Source organism: Tursiops truncatus, chromosome 5 (genome assembly GCF_011762595.2).
Source record: "Tursiops truncatus isolate mTurTru1 chromosome 5, mTurTru1.mat.Y, whole genome shotgun sequence".
In the NCBI taxonomy this organism is placed as follows: Eukaryota; Metazoa; Chordata; class Mammalia; order Artiodactyla; family Delphinidae; genus Tursiops; species Tursiops truncatus.
The window spans coordinates 79,003,905-79,019,565 of record NC_047038.1 but is presented as its reverse complement, the minus strand read 5'-3'; positions in this window follow the sequence as shown (position 1 = coordinate 79,019,565).

The following is a 15,661-nucleotide window of genomic DNA, read 5'->3' as shown; positions in this document are numbered from 1 at the left end:
TTTGGTTGCACTGGGTCTTGGTTGCAGCAGGCAGGCTCCTTAGTTGCAGCTCAAGGGCTCCTTAGTTGTGGCATGTGAACTCTTAATTGTGGCATGCATGTGGGATCTAGTTCCCTGACCACGGATCGATCCCGGGCCCCCTGAATTGGAAGCGTGGCGTCTTAACCACTGCATCACCAGGGAAGTCCCAATATATTCAACTATCTTGATTTGTATATATCTTTCAACCAGCAATTGCTGTAATTGCTCATTACTCATCCATAGGAATGAGGGTGTATATTGTTCATCTTTAAATCTCAACTTCTAGTACAGTGCTAAGGTGATGTGGTTGCCAAATGCACAGATGTTAGCAAAACACAAGTGAACTCTAAACTTCTAAGTAGATTTAGAAGCTGAATGCCAGACTGTATCGTCCCAAAATTAGTCACAACAGTATCTCCTATTCCACGTGCTCTTCTAAAATGTGACTGTGGAACTTCTCCCATCAAGAATTGTGGTCTATGTTCCCTCACTGTATCACCTTGGCCTTGCTTCCTGAATGCTCATGCTTGGAGGCTTGAACTACCATATGTGAAGTCCAGTTACCCTAAGGCCACAACACTCTGAAAGCCCAGCCACACGGAGAGGCCATGTGTAGATACTCAGGTCCACAGACTTCTAGTCCTGCCTGTTGGAGAAGTGAACGAATGATCCTTCATATGATTTTGATTGCCAGACATCATTGTCAGTGTTTGAGTTTTTCTAGCTAGGGCATCAGACTTTGTAGATCGCCGTCAAGTAGCTCTGGCTGTACCATTTCTGAATTCGCAACACACAGAAACTGTGAACCTGATAAACAATTGTTATTGCATGCCACTAAGTTGGGAGTGGTATATTACACATGAATGGAAACTGGAACAAGAAATATCACAAGTTAAAAAAAAAAATAGGTCAAGATATAAAAAAAGGCACCAGCTTATTAGGTGACACTCAAAGGGTGAGTAAAAGAGAACATAACTTTCTTCACAACTTGGGAAATTAGAGATTACTCTAGAATAAGAAAGTACTGCTTTAATTTTCTTTCACATTCCTGCTATTTTCAAGGAGTTTTTGATTTCTTTTAGGTTTTGCCTTTCAAAGAAATTAAAATTGAAATTAATAGAAATTTTGATTACTAGATAATCCAACATATATATATATATATCAAGATAATCTAACATGTTCAGATAGCAACTTATACTTTTACTGATTCTAGCCATAAAAATCAATCTGCTAAACTGTAGAAACAAGTTTTTAATTGGAAAACAAATCAAAAGCAACACTCAAAAAAAAATTTTTTTTTCACTAGTTCTTTCTCCTCTTTGGTGTTGCCAAAACTTCTAAATTTGTTGCTTGGAAGCACTTCAAATATACCCTTCTATGGGAGGGGAAATCACCTTGAATTTTCTCATTTTTTCTCAGTTCATCTTCCCATAAAAGTATGGAGCCATTATACTATGAATAAAAAATAAATCAATTCTTGCATAAGTTGATATTTTTGCCTAAAGTCGGAATTTATTTTGTCGTAAACGGGAAGGAAAAATTACCAAGTTATTTGAGTTTTTCAAGTATCCAACAAAGAAAAAGAAAAATATTACATCCTAGTTGACCTGTAGCTTTTACAAAGACAAGGTATTTTTGCCTTTAGGAATTCAATTACATACCATTATATAATAAACATAATTGTGCATATAATTATGGGAACACTTAAAATATCTTCAGAAATTATTGTATTGAAAAATATGAATTATATATCATATTTTAAAGTACGTATATTAAGACATTTTTCTGCCCTTTAGATGAAAAACATTCTTTGAAAATGTAAGCTTTTAAAAATAATTTTAAGACAATGCTTACTTATTTGAAACAAAAATGAGAGAAATATTGACTCATTTTCTTTCTAGTCCACAATTGAAATGTTTTTATTTTTATACTCATTTCCAGTCATTGTCTATAAATATTCATCAATTATAAATAGCTGGAATTCTACAAGTTAATTTTTCATTATGTTTAGTTATATTTATTGCATGATATTATGTTAAATATATTTATTTTTATAATTATCATTTTCAATTATTTCAAGTGATACCATTTTCTGGAGAGATTAACCAAAATTATAACAATTCACATACTATTGGATATTTAGGCCATTTTAAAAATTTTGAAAATAATGCTAAAACATCTTTACACATATGCTTTTTGACTATTCCTTTGAATTATTTTCTTAGAGTGGTTTCTAGTAGTGACCCTATATGTGTCATAAATGTAAAAACTCTTCACGACCCTTGACAAATGTTAACATATTGCTTTCTAGAATAGTTACTCAAAGTCACTGATATATTATGTGTGTTCTAGGATGACTGAAACTTTTCAAACATAAGGTCACATTTTTAAGAAATATTGTTAGTTTTAAAATGTGTGAAATTATATCTGTTCTTATTTAATTGAAAATACTTTTCATGACTTATAAATCATAGAACTCTTTTAAAAATTGACTTTTTATATAATCTTCATATGGGACCTCAATGGTTCCATAAATCATATAGTTAAAAGTTCTGCTTGTGTAGTCAATGAGAAACTTATTTGAATCCTAGCTCTTCCCTATAGCAGCTGTGTAACATTGGGCAAATAACTTGATCTCATTAAATTTCAGATCTATTAACTCTAAAATGGGAATAAAAATGTTAACCATTCTCATAGTGTCAAGAAGATAAAATGGGATAAAATATGAAACCCTTAGCACAGGACAATGCCTGAGTAGAATGTACTCAATATTATCTACTGTCTTTTTTTTTATTATTATTATTGTAGTATTTTTGCTTGTAAGCCAATTTGAATTATAATATTCAAATTGAAATAATATTATCAAAAAATGAACAATATACCTTGTGTGTCACTGTAACCTTAGTAGCTAACACAGTTCTTGGCACATAGTAAATTCTCTGTACATAATTGTTAAATAATTGAAGAAGTGAATGCATAGATAAAAACTAGAATTCATGTACACCTATTAAAGTATATTTTAAGCAACCATTTTTCAGAATTAATTATTCAATTTACTATGGCCTACACAGAAGTAAAATTGATACTTAAACTTGAAAGCAGTTTTATGGAAATTATCTAATTCTCATTTTAATCTACATGATTAATCTACATTTTATTAGGGCTAAACCTATTGTGGAGGCTTCATCAAACACAGATTTGTGAAGATTAGTTCTCTATAAAAAATATATACAGGACTTCCCTGATGGCACAGTGGTTAAGAATCCGCCTGCCAATGCAGGAGATGCAGGTTCGAGTCCTGGTCTGGGAAGATCACACATGCAGCAGAGCAACTAAGCCTGTGTGCCACAACTACTGAGCCCGCATGCCACAACTACTGAAGCCCGCATGCATAGAGCCTGTGCTCCGCAACAAGAGAAGCCACCGCAATGAGAAGCCCATGCACCGCAACGAAGAGTAGCCCCTGCTTGCCACAACTAGAGAAAGCCCGCATGCAGCAATGAAGACCCAGTGCAGCCAAAAATAAAATAAATTAATTAAAAAAAAACCTCTGGGCTTCCCTAGTGGCGCAGTGGTTGAGAATCTGCCTGCCAATGCAGGGGACACAGGTTCAAGCCCTGGTCTGGGAAGATCCCACATGCTGTGGAGTAACTAGACCTGTGAGCCACAAATACTGAGCCTGTGTGTCTGTGGACTGTGCTCCGCAACAAGAGAGGCCACGATAGTGAGAGGCCCGCACACCGTGATGAAGGGTGGCCCCCGTTCGCCGCAACTAGAGAAAGCTCACGCACAGAAACGAAGACCCAACACAGCCATAAATAAATAAAAACAAAGTAAGAGATCACTGCAACACAACTGAAAAAAAAAAAAAACCTCCCTATATAGTATTTTGGACTTTATCTCTCCAACCTTAAAATTAAATTTCTGCGTAAAATATACTACAACAAAAATTGGAAGTTATAAAAATCCATAATTTCTTAGGAGAACTTGTGTAATATTTATGTTAGCCTTTTATGGAAGATAGTTTAGCATTTACTGTTATCAAAAACATAGCAGTTGGGAGTTGAGGAAGATGGCAGAAGAGTAAGACGTGGAGGTCACCTTCCTCCCCACAGATACATCAGAAATACATGTACACGTGGAACTGCTCCTATAGAACACCCACTGAATGCTGGCAGAAGACCTCGGACCTCCCAAAAGGCAAGAAGCTCCCCATGTACCTGGGTAGAGCAAAAGAAAAAAGAAAAAAACAGAGTCAAAATAATAGGAACGGGACCTGCACCAGTGGGAGGGAGCTGTGAAGGAGGAAAGGTTTCCACACACTAGGAAGCCCCTTCATGGGCGGAGACTGTGGGTGGCGGAGGGGGGAAGCTTCAGAGCCGCGGAGGACACCACAGCAACAGGGGTGTGGAGGGCAAAGCGGAGAGATTCCGGCAGAGAGGATCGGTGCAGCCCAGCACTCACCAGCCCGAGAGACTTGTCTGCTCACCCGGGGCAGGTGGGGGCTGGGAGCTGAGGCTCAGGCTTCAGTCGGATCCCAGGGAGAGGACTGGAGGTGTGAACACAGCCTGAAGGGGTTAATGCACCACGACTAGCCAGGATGGTGTCTGGGAAAGTCTGGACCTGCCGAAGACACGAGACTTTTTCTTCCCTCATTGTTTCCTGGTGAGCGAGGAGAGGGGATTAAGAGCTCTGCTTAAAGGAGCTCCAGAGATGAGCGTGAGCAGTGGAAAAAAGCACAGACTCCAGAGACGGGCATGAGACGCTAAGGCTGCTGCTGCTGCCACCAAGAAGCCTGTGTGTGAGCACAGGTCACTATCCACACCTCCCCTCCTGGGAGCCTGTGGAGCCCGCCACTGCCAGTGTCCAGTGATCCAGGGACAACTTCCCCGGGAGAACACACGGCGCGCCTCAGGCTGGTGCAACATCAGGCTGGCCTCTGCTGCCGCAGGCCAACCCCGCACCCCGTGCCCCTCCCTCCCCCCGGCCTGAGTGAGCCAGAGCCCCCGAATCAGTTGCTCCTTTAACCCCGTCCTGTCTGAGTGAAGAACAGACACCCTCAGGCAACCTACACACAGAGGCCGGGCCAAATATAATGCTGAACCCCAGGAGCTGTGCGAACAAAGAAGAGAAAGGTAATTTTCTCCCAGCAGCATCAGGAGCAGCAGATTAAAGCTCCACAATCAACTTGATGTACTCTGCATCTGTGGAATACCTGAATAGATAACGAATCATCCCAAATTGAGGAGGTGGACTTTGAGAGCAAGCTATATTATTTTTTCCCCTTTTCCTCTTTTTGTCAGTGTGTATGTGTATGCTTCTGTGCGAGATTTTGTCTGTAAAGCTTTGCTTTCACCATTTGTTCTAGGGTTCTCTCCATCCATTTTTTTTTTTTTACTTAAAAAAAATTTTTTTTGTAATAATTATTTTAATAACTTTATTTTATTTTATTTTATCCTCGTTCTTTTTTTCTTCCTTATACTTTATCTCCCTTTTATTCAGAGCCATGTGGATGAAAGGCTCTTGCTGCTGCAGCCAGGAGTCAGTGCTGTGCCTCTGAGGTGAGAGAGCCAACAACAGGACACTGATCGACAAGAGACCTCCCAGCTCCACGTAATATCAAACGGCAAAAATCTCCCAGAGAACTCCGTCTCAACACCAAGACCCAGCTTCGCTCAACAACTAGCAAGCTACAGTGCCGGACACTCTGTGCCAAAGAACTAGCAAGACAGAAACACAACCCCACATATTACCAGAGAGGCTGCCTAAAATCATAATAAGTCCACAGATACTCCAAAACACACCACCAGACATGGACCTGCCCACCAGAAAGACAAGATCCAGTCTGATCCACCAGAACACAGGCACTAGTCCCCTCCACCAGGAAGCCTACACAATCAAATGAAACAACTTTAGCCACTGGGGACAGACACCAAAAACAACGGGAACTACGAATCTGCAGCCTGCAAAAAGGAGACACTAAACCCAGTAAGATAAGCAAAATAAGAAGACAGAAAATCACACAGCAGATGAAGGAGCAAGGTAAAAACCCACCAGACCTAACAAATGAAGAGGAAATAGGCAGTCTACCTGAAAAAGAATTCAGAATAATGATAGTAAAGATGATCAAAATCTTGGAAATAGAATGCAGAAAATACAAGAAACATTTAACAAGGACCTAGAAGAACTAAAGAGGAAACAAGCAAAGATGAACAATACATAAATGAAATTAAAAATACTCTAGGGAGTATCTAGGGATCAATAGCAGAATAACAGAGGCAGAGATAAAGATAAGTGACCTGGAAGATAAAATAATGTAAATAACTACTGCACAGCAGAATAAAGAAAAAAGAATGAAAAGAACTGAGGACAGTCTCAGAGACCTGTGGGACAACATTCAATGCACCAACATTCGAATTATAGGGGTCCCAGAAGAAGAAGAGAAAAAGAAAGGGACTGAGAAAATATTTGAAGAGATTATCGTTGAAAATTTCCCTAATATGGGAAAGGAAATAGTTAATCAAGTCGAGGAAGCACACAGAGTCCCATACAGGATAAATCCAAAGAGAAACACACCAAGACACATATTAATCAAACTATCAAAAATTAAATACAAAGAAAACATATTAAAAGCAGCAAGGGAAAAACAACAAATAACACACAAGGGAATACCCATAAGGTTAACAGCTGAACTTTCAGCAGAAACTCTGCAAGCCAGAAGGGAGTGGAGGGACATATTTAAAGTGATTAAGGAGAAAAACCTACAACCATGATTACTCTACCCAGCAAGGATCTCATTCAGATTCGATGGAGAAATTAAAACCTTTACAGACAAGCAAAAGCTGAGAGAGTTCAGCACCACCGAACCAACTTTACAACAAATGCTAAAGGAACTTCTCTGGGCAAGAAACACAAAAGAAGGAAAAGACCTACAATAACAAACACAAAAAATATAAGAAAATGGGAATAGGAACATACATATCGATAACCACCTTAAATGTAAATGGATTAAATGCTCCCACCAAAAGACACAGACTGGCTGAATGGATACAAAAACAAGACCCATGTACATGCTCTCTACAAGAGACCCACTTCAGACCTAGGGACACATACAGACTGAAAGTGAGGGGATGGAAAAAGACATTCCGTGTAAATGGAAATCAAAAGAAAGCTGGAGTAGCAATTCTCATATCAGACAAAATAGACTTTAAGATAAAGACTATTACAAGAGACAAAGAAGGACACTACATAATGATTAAGGGATCAATCCAAGAAGAAGATATAACAATTGTAAATATTTATGCACCCAACATAGGAGCACCTCAATACATAAGGCAAATACTAACAGCCATAAGGGGGGAAATTGACAGTAACACAATCATAGTAGGGGGCTTTCACACCCCACTTTCACCCATGGACAGATCATCCAAAATGAAAATAAATAAGGAAACACAAGCTTTAAATGATACATTAAACAAAATGGACTTAATTGATATTTATAGGACATTCTATCCAAAAACAATAGAATACACATTTTTCTCAAGTGCTCATGGAACATTCTCCAAGATAGATCATATCTTGGGTCACACATAAAGCCTTGGTAAATTTAAGAAATTTTAAACCGTATCAAGTGTCTTTTCTGACCACAATGCTATGAGACTAGATATCAGTTACAGGAAAAGATCTGTAAAAAATACAAACACATGGAGGCTAAACAATATACTACTTAATAACCAAGTGATCATGAAGAAATCAAAGAGGAAATCAAAAAATACCTAGAAACAAATGACAATGGAGACACGAAGACCCAAAACCTATAGGATGCAGCAAAAGCAGTTCTAAGAGGGAAGTTTATAGGAATACAATCCTACCTTAAGAAATAGGAAACATCACAAATAAACAACCTACCTTTGCACCTAAAGCAATTATAGAAAGAAGAACAAAAATACCCCAAAATTAACAGAAGGAAAGAAATCATAAAGATCAGAGTAGAAATAAATGAAAAACAAATGAAGGAAATGATAGCAAAGATCAATAAAACTGAAAGCTTGTTCTTTGAGAATATAAACAAAATTGATAAACCATTAGCCAGACTCATCAAGAATAAAAGGGAGAAGACTCAAATCAATAGAATTAGAAGTCAAAAAGGAGAAGTAACAACTGACACTGCAGAAATACCAAGGGTCATGAGAGACTACTACAAGCAACTCTATGCCAATAAAATGGACAACCTGGAAGAAATGGACAAATTCTTAGAAATGCACCTGCTGAGACTGAACCAGGAAGAAATAGAAAATATGAACAGACCGATCACAAGCTCTGAAATTGAAATTGTGATTAAAAATCTTCCAACAGAAAAAAGCCCAGGACCAGATGGCTTCACAGGTGAATTCTATCAAACATTTAGAGAAGAGCTAACACCTATCCTTTTCAAACTCTTCCAAAATATAGCAGAGTGAGGAACACTCCCAAACTCATTCTATGAAGCCACCATCACCTTGATACCAAAACCAGACAAAGATGTCACAAACAAAGAAAACTACAGGCCAATATCACTGATGAACATAGATGCAAAAATCCTCAACAAAATACTAGCAAACAGAATCCAACAGCACATTAAAAGGATCATACACCATGATCAAGTGGGGTTTATTCCAGGAATGCAAGGATTCTTTAATATGCACAAATCAATCCACGTGATATACCACATTAACAAATTGAAGGAGAAAAACCATATGATCATCTCAATAGATGCAGAGAAAGCTTTTGCCAAAATTCAACACCTATTTATGATAAAAACCCTGCAGAAAGTAGGCATAGAGGGAACTTTCCTCAACATAATAAAGGCCTTATATGACAAACCCAAGGCCAACATCGTCCTCATGGTGAAAAACTGAAACCATTTCCACTACGATCAGGAGCAAGATAAGGTTGCCCACTCTCACCACTCTTATTCCACATAATTTTGAAAGTTTTCGCCACAGCAGCAGAGAAGAAAAAGAAATAAAAGGAATCCAAATCGGAAAAGAAGAAGTAAAGCTGTCACTGTTTTCAGATGACATGATAATATACATAGAGAATCCTAAAGATGCTACCAGAAAACTACTAGAGCTAATCAATGAATTTGGTAAAGTAGCAGGATACAAAATTAATGCACAGAAATCTCTGACATTCTTATACACTAATAATGAAAAATCTGAAAGTAAACTTAAGAAAACAGTCCCATTTACCACTGCAACAAAAAGAATGAAATATCTAGGAATAAACCTACCTAAGGAGACAAAATACCTGTATGCAGAAAATTATAATACACTGATGAAAGAAATTAAAGATGATGCAAATAGATGGAGAGTTATACCATGTTCTTGGATTGGAAGAATCAACATTGTGAAAATGACTCTACTACCCAAAGCAATCTACACATTCAATGCAATCCCTATCAAACGACCAATGGCATTTTTCACAGAACTAGAGCAAAAAATTTCACAATTTGTATGGAAACACAAAAGACCCCGAATAACCAAAGCAATCTGGAGCACAAAAAAATGGAGCTGGCAGACTCAGTCTGCCTGACTTCAGACTATACTACAAAGCTACAGTAATCAAGACAGTATGGTACTGGCACAAGAACAGAAAGATAGATCAATGGAACAGGATAGAAAGCCCAGATATAAACCCACACACATATGGTCACCTTATCTTTGATAAAGGAGGCAAGAACATACAGTGGAGAAAAGACAGCCTCTTCAATAAGTGGTACTGGGAAAACTGGACAGGTACAAATAAAAGAATGAAATTAGAACACTCCCTATCACCATACACAAAAATAAACTCAAAATGGATTAAAGACCTAAATGTACGGCCAGACACTATCAAACTCTTAGAGGAAAACATAGGCAGAACACTCTGTGATATAAATCACAGCAAGATCCTTTTTGACCCACCTCCTAGAGAAATGGAAATAAAAACAAAAATAAATAAATGGGACCTAATGAAACTTAAGAGCTCTTGCACAGCAAAGGAGACCATAAACAAGACGAAAAGACAGCCCTCAGAATGGGAGAAAATATTTGCAAATGAAGCAACTGACAAAGGATTAATCTCCACAATTTACAAGCAGCTCATGCAGCTCAATAAGTAAAAAACGAACAACCCAATCCAAAAATGGGCAGAAGACCTAAATAGACATTTCTCCAAAGAAGATACACAGATTGCCAACAAACACATGAAAGAATGCTCAACGTCATTAATCATTAGAGAAATTCACATCAAAACTACAATGAGATGTCATCTCACACCGGTCAGCATGGCCATCATAAAAAAATCTAGAAACAATAAATGCTGGAGAAGGTGTGGAGAAAAGGGAACACTCTTGCACTGTTGGTGGGAATGTGAATTGGTACAGCCACTATGGAGAACAGTATGGAGGTTCCTTAAAAAACTACAAATAGAACTACCATATGACCCAGCAATCCCACTACTGGGCATATACCCTGAGAAAACCATAATTCAAAAGTGTCATGTACCAAAGTGTTCATTGCAGCTCTATTTACAATAGCCAGGACATGGAAGCAACCCAAGTGTCCATCAACAGATGAATGGATAAAGAAGATGTGGCACATATATACAATGGAATAATACTGAGCCATAAAAAGAAATGAAATTGAGTTATTTGTAGTGATGTGGATGGACCTAGAGACTGTCATACAGAGTGAAGTAAGTCAGAAAGAGAAAGACAAATACCATATGCTAACACATATTTATGGAATCTAAAAAAAAAAAGGTCATGAAGTACCTAGGGGTAAGACGGGAATAAAGACATGGAACTACTAGAGCGTGGACTTGAGGATATGGGGAGGGGGAAGGGTAAGCTGTGACAAAGTGAGAGGGTGGCATCGACATATATACACTACCAAACGTAAAATAGATAGCTATTGGGTAGCAGCTGCATAGCACAGGGAAATCAGCTAGGTGGTTTGTGACCAGCTAGAAGCGTGGGATAGGGAGGGTGGGAGGGAGGGAGATGCAAGAGGGAAGATACATAGGAACATATGTATATGTATAACTGATTCACTTTGTAATAAAGCAGAAACTAACACACCATTGTAAAGCAATTATACTCCAATAAAGATGTTACAAAAAAACCCCAAAAACATAGCAGTTGATAGCTGCTTTTTTTGGAGTAGATTTTGGATTTAGTCCAGTCTATCTACAATTTCTATAAAAGCAGTGAAAGTTGCTACCATTGCAATTGCTTGATCATAGTCCCATTATAATGGGATTAACATAAAACGTCTTGAGAAACATTTCAAAGTAATAAGTTTTACAGAGTAATACAATTTGTAGCTGTTGGTCACTGAAGAAATATTATGCCAACTAGCAACATTGCATTAGAATAGGGTTTTCTCATTTAGAGCTTAAGGAGTTGTTAACTAAATATGCTAGTCTTATCTCATTTTTAACTATTTCAGAGAAAGATAAATGAGTAAAGAAACATCTAACATTATAGTTACAACACTCTAAACTGTACTCTGAAATTCAAAACAGAAGAAGTTTTCATTATAAGCATATTTTAGATGGATGATTTTAAAAAGGTTTTTTTTTTTTTTAGGTCAGGTAACAAATTAACTATTTTGTAAAATTTATTTAAATAAAGACCATTTAATGGCTACATGCAAATCTGAAACTAATTTGAAAATAATTTTGAAAACAGTGCAGTGACATATTTAGAAGATATGTTACTTTAAATTAAAGTTTTTTTAATTTTCAAGTAAAAAGTTGTAAATATTGAATATATTAGATGTAAAACTGTATGATTTAAAATGTGAAGCTATTCATGTGGAGGCGAAGAGGCAAATGAGAGAGATAAGAAGACTAGAAGAAAAATAAGCCTACTGGAAAGAGAAAGCTAGTGATAGGATTTGGAAGGAAAATAGCCCAACTCAGACCAAGAAGAGTTAGCTTGCATTTTTTTCATGTTTACTATTTTATGTGGAAGAAGAATAAAAGAAAGTTAAGGGATAAATAATGTCTTAGATGCATATAACATAGCTCGGCTAAAGGCTTTACTGTAATTAGAAGACCATTTCAGGTAAATAGGTTAGAAACAACAGGAGGGAAACGAATGAATGGTTTGGTGTTAGGTGGGAAATGAGACAAACACAAGGCCTATTCAGAATAAACATAACCAGTCAAAAGTATTGTCTCTTCTGTTAAGTGGGACTTAATTAACTGAGAAAGAAACCTGAAGTTGGCTTTTGCTAAATCTCTTAGAAACTACAGGGAATTCTTTAAAACTGCAACTAATGTTATATAATTATATAAGAATAAGTTTTCTTATTTTGAAAAAAAATTCATGTGTACTAAGATTTGATGAAACCTGGGAGTATGAGTGGTTTAATTTAAAATGTTTTAATAATTGAAAAATTAAAAGGAATTCTTAGTTTAAAATAGTATTAAAAATAGGTAACTTGAAAAAAGAGCAAGTTAGAGCATTACTTACACCATAAATTAAAGTAATTTTGTATTTAAAAAAATACTAGAAAGAAATATAGATGAAGATTTAACCCTATTGGAGCAGAATTTTCTAAGCACAAAAAAACTAGAAGATACCACAAGGAAAATTTGGTAAATATATACTAAAAATACTAATGATACATATTGCTCAGTGATTGACTTGATACTTGACTTTTACTGAATATTAAAAACTTTCCAAAATATATTTTATTTCATTTTTGATACAGAATTGAGACATCATTAAAACGATAGGCCTTCTCTCATTAAGCAATATGAAATAAACAGCATTACCTATGTACTCTTATGCCAAAAATGTTTAACCTAATCCAATCAAGCCCATATCTAATGTCTAATTAGGAGAAAATATTGAGGATAAAGAAGCAAGATAAATGTCAAAAGATACACAAGTTAATGTCATGACAGAGAGAGAGGAGAGAGAGAAGGTTCAAAATTAAAACTGAAGAGACATAAAAGCAAATATAATCCATGGTTCTTGACTACCTCCTGGTTTTAACAGATTGTAAAAGACTTTTTGGGGATAACTGACCAAAATTTGAATACATTTTGGACAAATTATAGCCTATTTCTTTATCGATAATAACATTGTGAGTATTCCTTGAAAGTAAATAAATTTTCAGACCAAAATTGAAGAGAAAATAAAAATCTAGAAAAGGCAGAATCTTCTAGATTTGTAATAGATTTTCTCAGTCAAATATGGTAATGTTAAATGTGATAATGACAGGAATTGTCAGCACCCATATCTAACCTTATGGCCTTACAGTTTCAGTGTGCACCAGACATTTTCTAACTGTGAATATTTATATCTTTGTGGATGATGGTTTTTTTAAGGGGGTCTCTCTTCCTGCACATGAAGCAGATCAGAAGTACTAAAGAATTAACAACTATCAGTCTTCAAAATATGAATGATGAAAATTAATGTTAATAGTCTAGTTCTCTTGACTTTCAAGAAGAATAATGCTGTTTTATACCTTTTTCCAAATGTTTTCTGTAGGATTAAGTTGCCCACTGCAGTAACTGGCTTAATAATATATTATTGTTTATCTTCCTTTTTGTATATTAATCTCCATTTCCTTGCAGGGTTGAACTTGGATATTTTCTCTGGGTCTGAATCTATGGAAAATCACAAGAAAAGATTTGGTACCAGAACTGCTCCTAAGAGTAAATCCTCAGCATAGGATTCTGAGTTGGATTCTGGGCTGGCCAGATGGCAAGGACAATTATGCTATTGGTAAGTGGGGTGGTGATACTGTACTAGCCCTGACATATTGTAGCAGCACACTTACTAGGATCCTTATCTCTGGAGATTTGGGACGTGATACACATAGGAGGTGCCCTGGCTTACCTAATGTCTCTAGAATTTAAGAGATATGGCTGCAGTAGTAATGTTAAGCTCTGAAGTGTTGGTTGGTTGCATACTGTTAGCACCATAAATGTGCTGAAGGAGGGAATGTCAGGCTTATGACAGTCAACCTTCAATTCAGGAGCATGGTGAGAAAGCCAGAGTCCTCAGTGACAGCATTTCAAAAGACCTTTATTTCCAGAACTAGAGCTCAGATTGGGCGGAAAACAAAGCCCAGTATATGACTATGACAGTCTCAAGAAAAGGCTTAATTCACAGTTGCAGCATGTCTCCAAGACTAAAATCAGAGAACTATCAGGAAAAAGTGGGGTCGTGGGACATGAGATGGGGACATAGGTACATGCACTTGAAGAGTTTAAATGCTCAGATGTCCTCGACCTACTGGCCTGTTGGAAGCGGCCCTCTCCCCTCTGCTGGAAGAGATAGCCCCCTCTAGCCTGCAGACTATGCAGAGCCTTACCTGAGGAAGGAGACTTCCTAAAGATAATCCATGCTTCCTCTTATGGCTTCTAGGTCAACAAAGCAGTGAAGAGTAAACAAAAACCAGTTGTAGAAGTACTCTTTCTGCTTTGGGAGAAAATATATTATTCATGGAAAGAACTGAAGGACGTAAGTCATAAGTATGGCTGGAACTTTAAGAAAATATCCTGGAATGGATCTTGAGGTTGCTGACCCGGGGCTGGGGGTGTTGTGATAGAATATCAGGCTAGATAAGGGGACTTTCACTGACATGGTGTTACTCATATGTGTGTCAGGATTTGTGTCCTGGTGAGGATACTTGGAACCAGTCCTAATGTATTCCAGGATGTCTACCTGAAGTTTAGAAAGAATGATGACCTACAGCAAGTGAGGTTTTAAAGAATTGCCTTGGTAGATTGAAGAAGCAGTCAATGGACTCAGAAAAGTGGGCACACTTAAATGGATTTGTTTATCAGGGTAGAGAACCTACCAACTGTGTTTCCTTAGAGTTTCCAAAGAAATCTTCATTCACTAAATCAAGATGAAAGTGTTAGTGTTATGGTCACTGTCATTATTGAGAAAATCAGTGTTGTCTGACCTCTGTATGTAAGGGTTGGTATCTCTTCACCTCCAGAGGCAAAGTGGACATAATTACCACAATCTGCAGCAAAACCACAATAGTGACTGTGGCTACTGACCTCCATAGATCTGTGGTGACAGGTATAGGTTTTTTGGTTTTTTTTTTTTGCGGTACGCGGGCCTCTCACTGCTGTGGCCTCTCCCGTTGCGGAGCACAGGCTCCGGACGCGCAGGCTCAGCGGCCATGGCTCACAGGCCCAGCCGCTCCGCGGCATGTGGGATCCTCCCGGACCGGGGCACGAGCCCGTGTCCCCTGCATCAAAAGGCGGACTCTCAACCACTGCGCCACCAGGGAAGCCCCAGGTATAGTTTTCATACCTAAGTCAGTTCTCAGACATAACCCTTTGGTGGAAGGAGAGTTTGGGACCCTTGAGAAAAGCCTCTGAAATGCTAAAGTTTGTATATACAGTAGCAGTTCTCTCACAGGGGACCCAAAATGCCATCATACCTTCCCAACACAGCTGGGGTGGGAACGTGGGGAGTCTGGGAGATAGAGTCTTTGCTGACGTCTATCTCAGAGTGGTTCAGTGAGGTCTGTGGACCCATCCTATGTTCATTTACTTGACTCTTGTGTTAAATATGGGATAAAATGTACATAAAAGCTTTCAGAACCCTGAAATTAGTTATCTAAACTGTCCAGGAAGA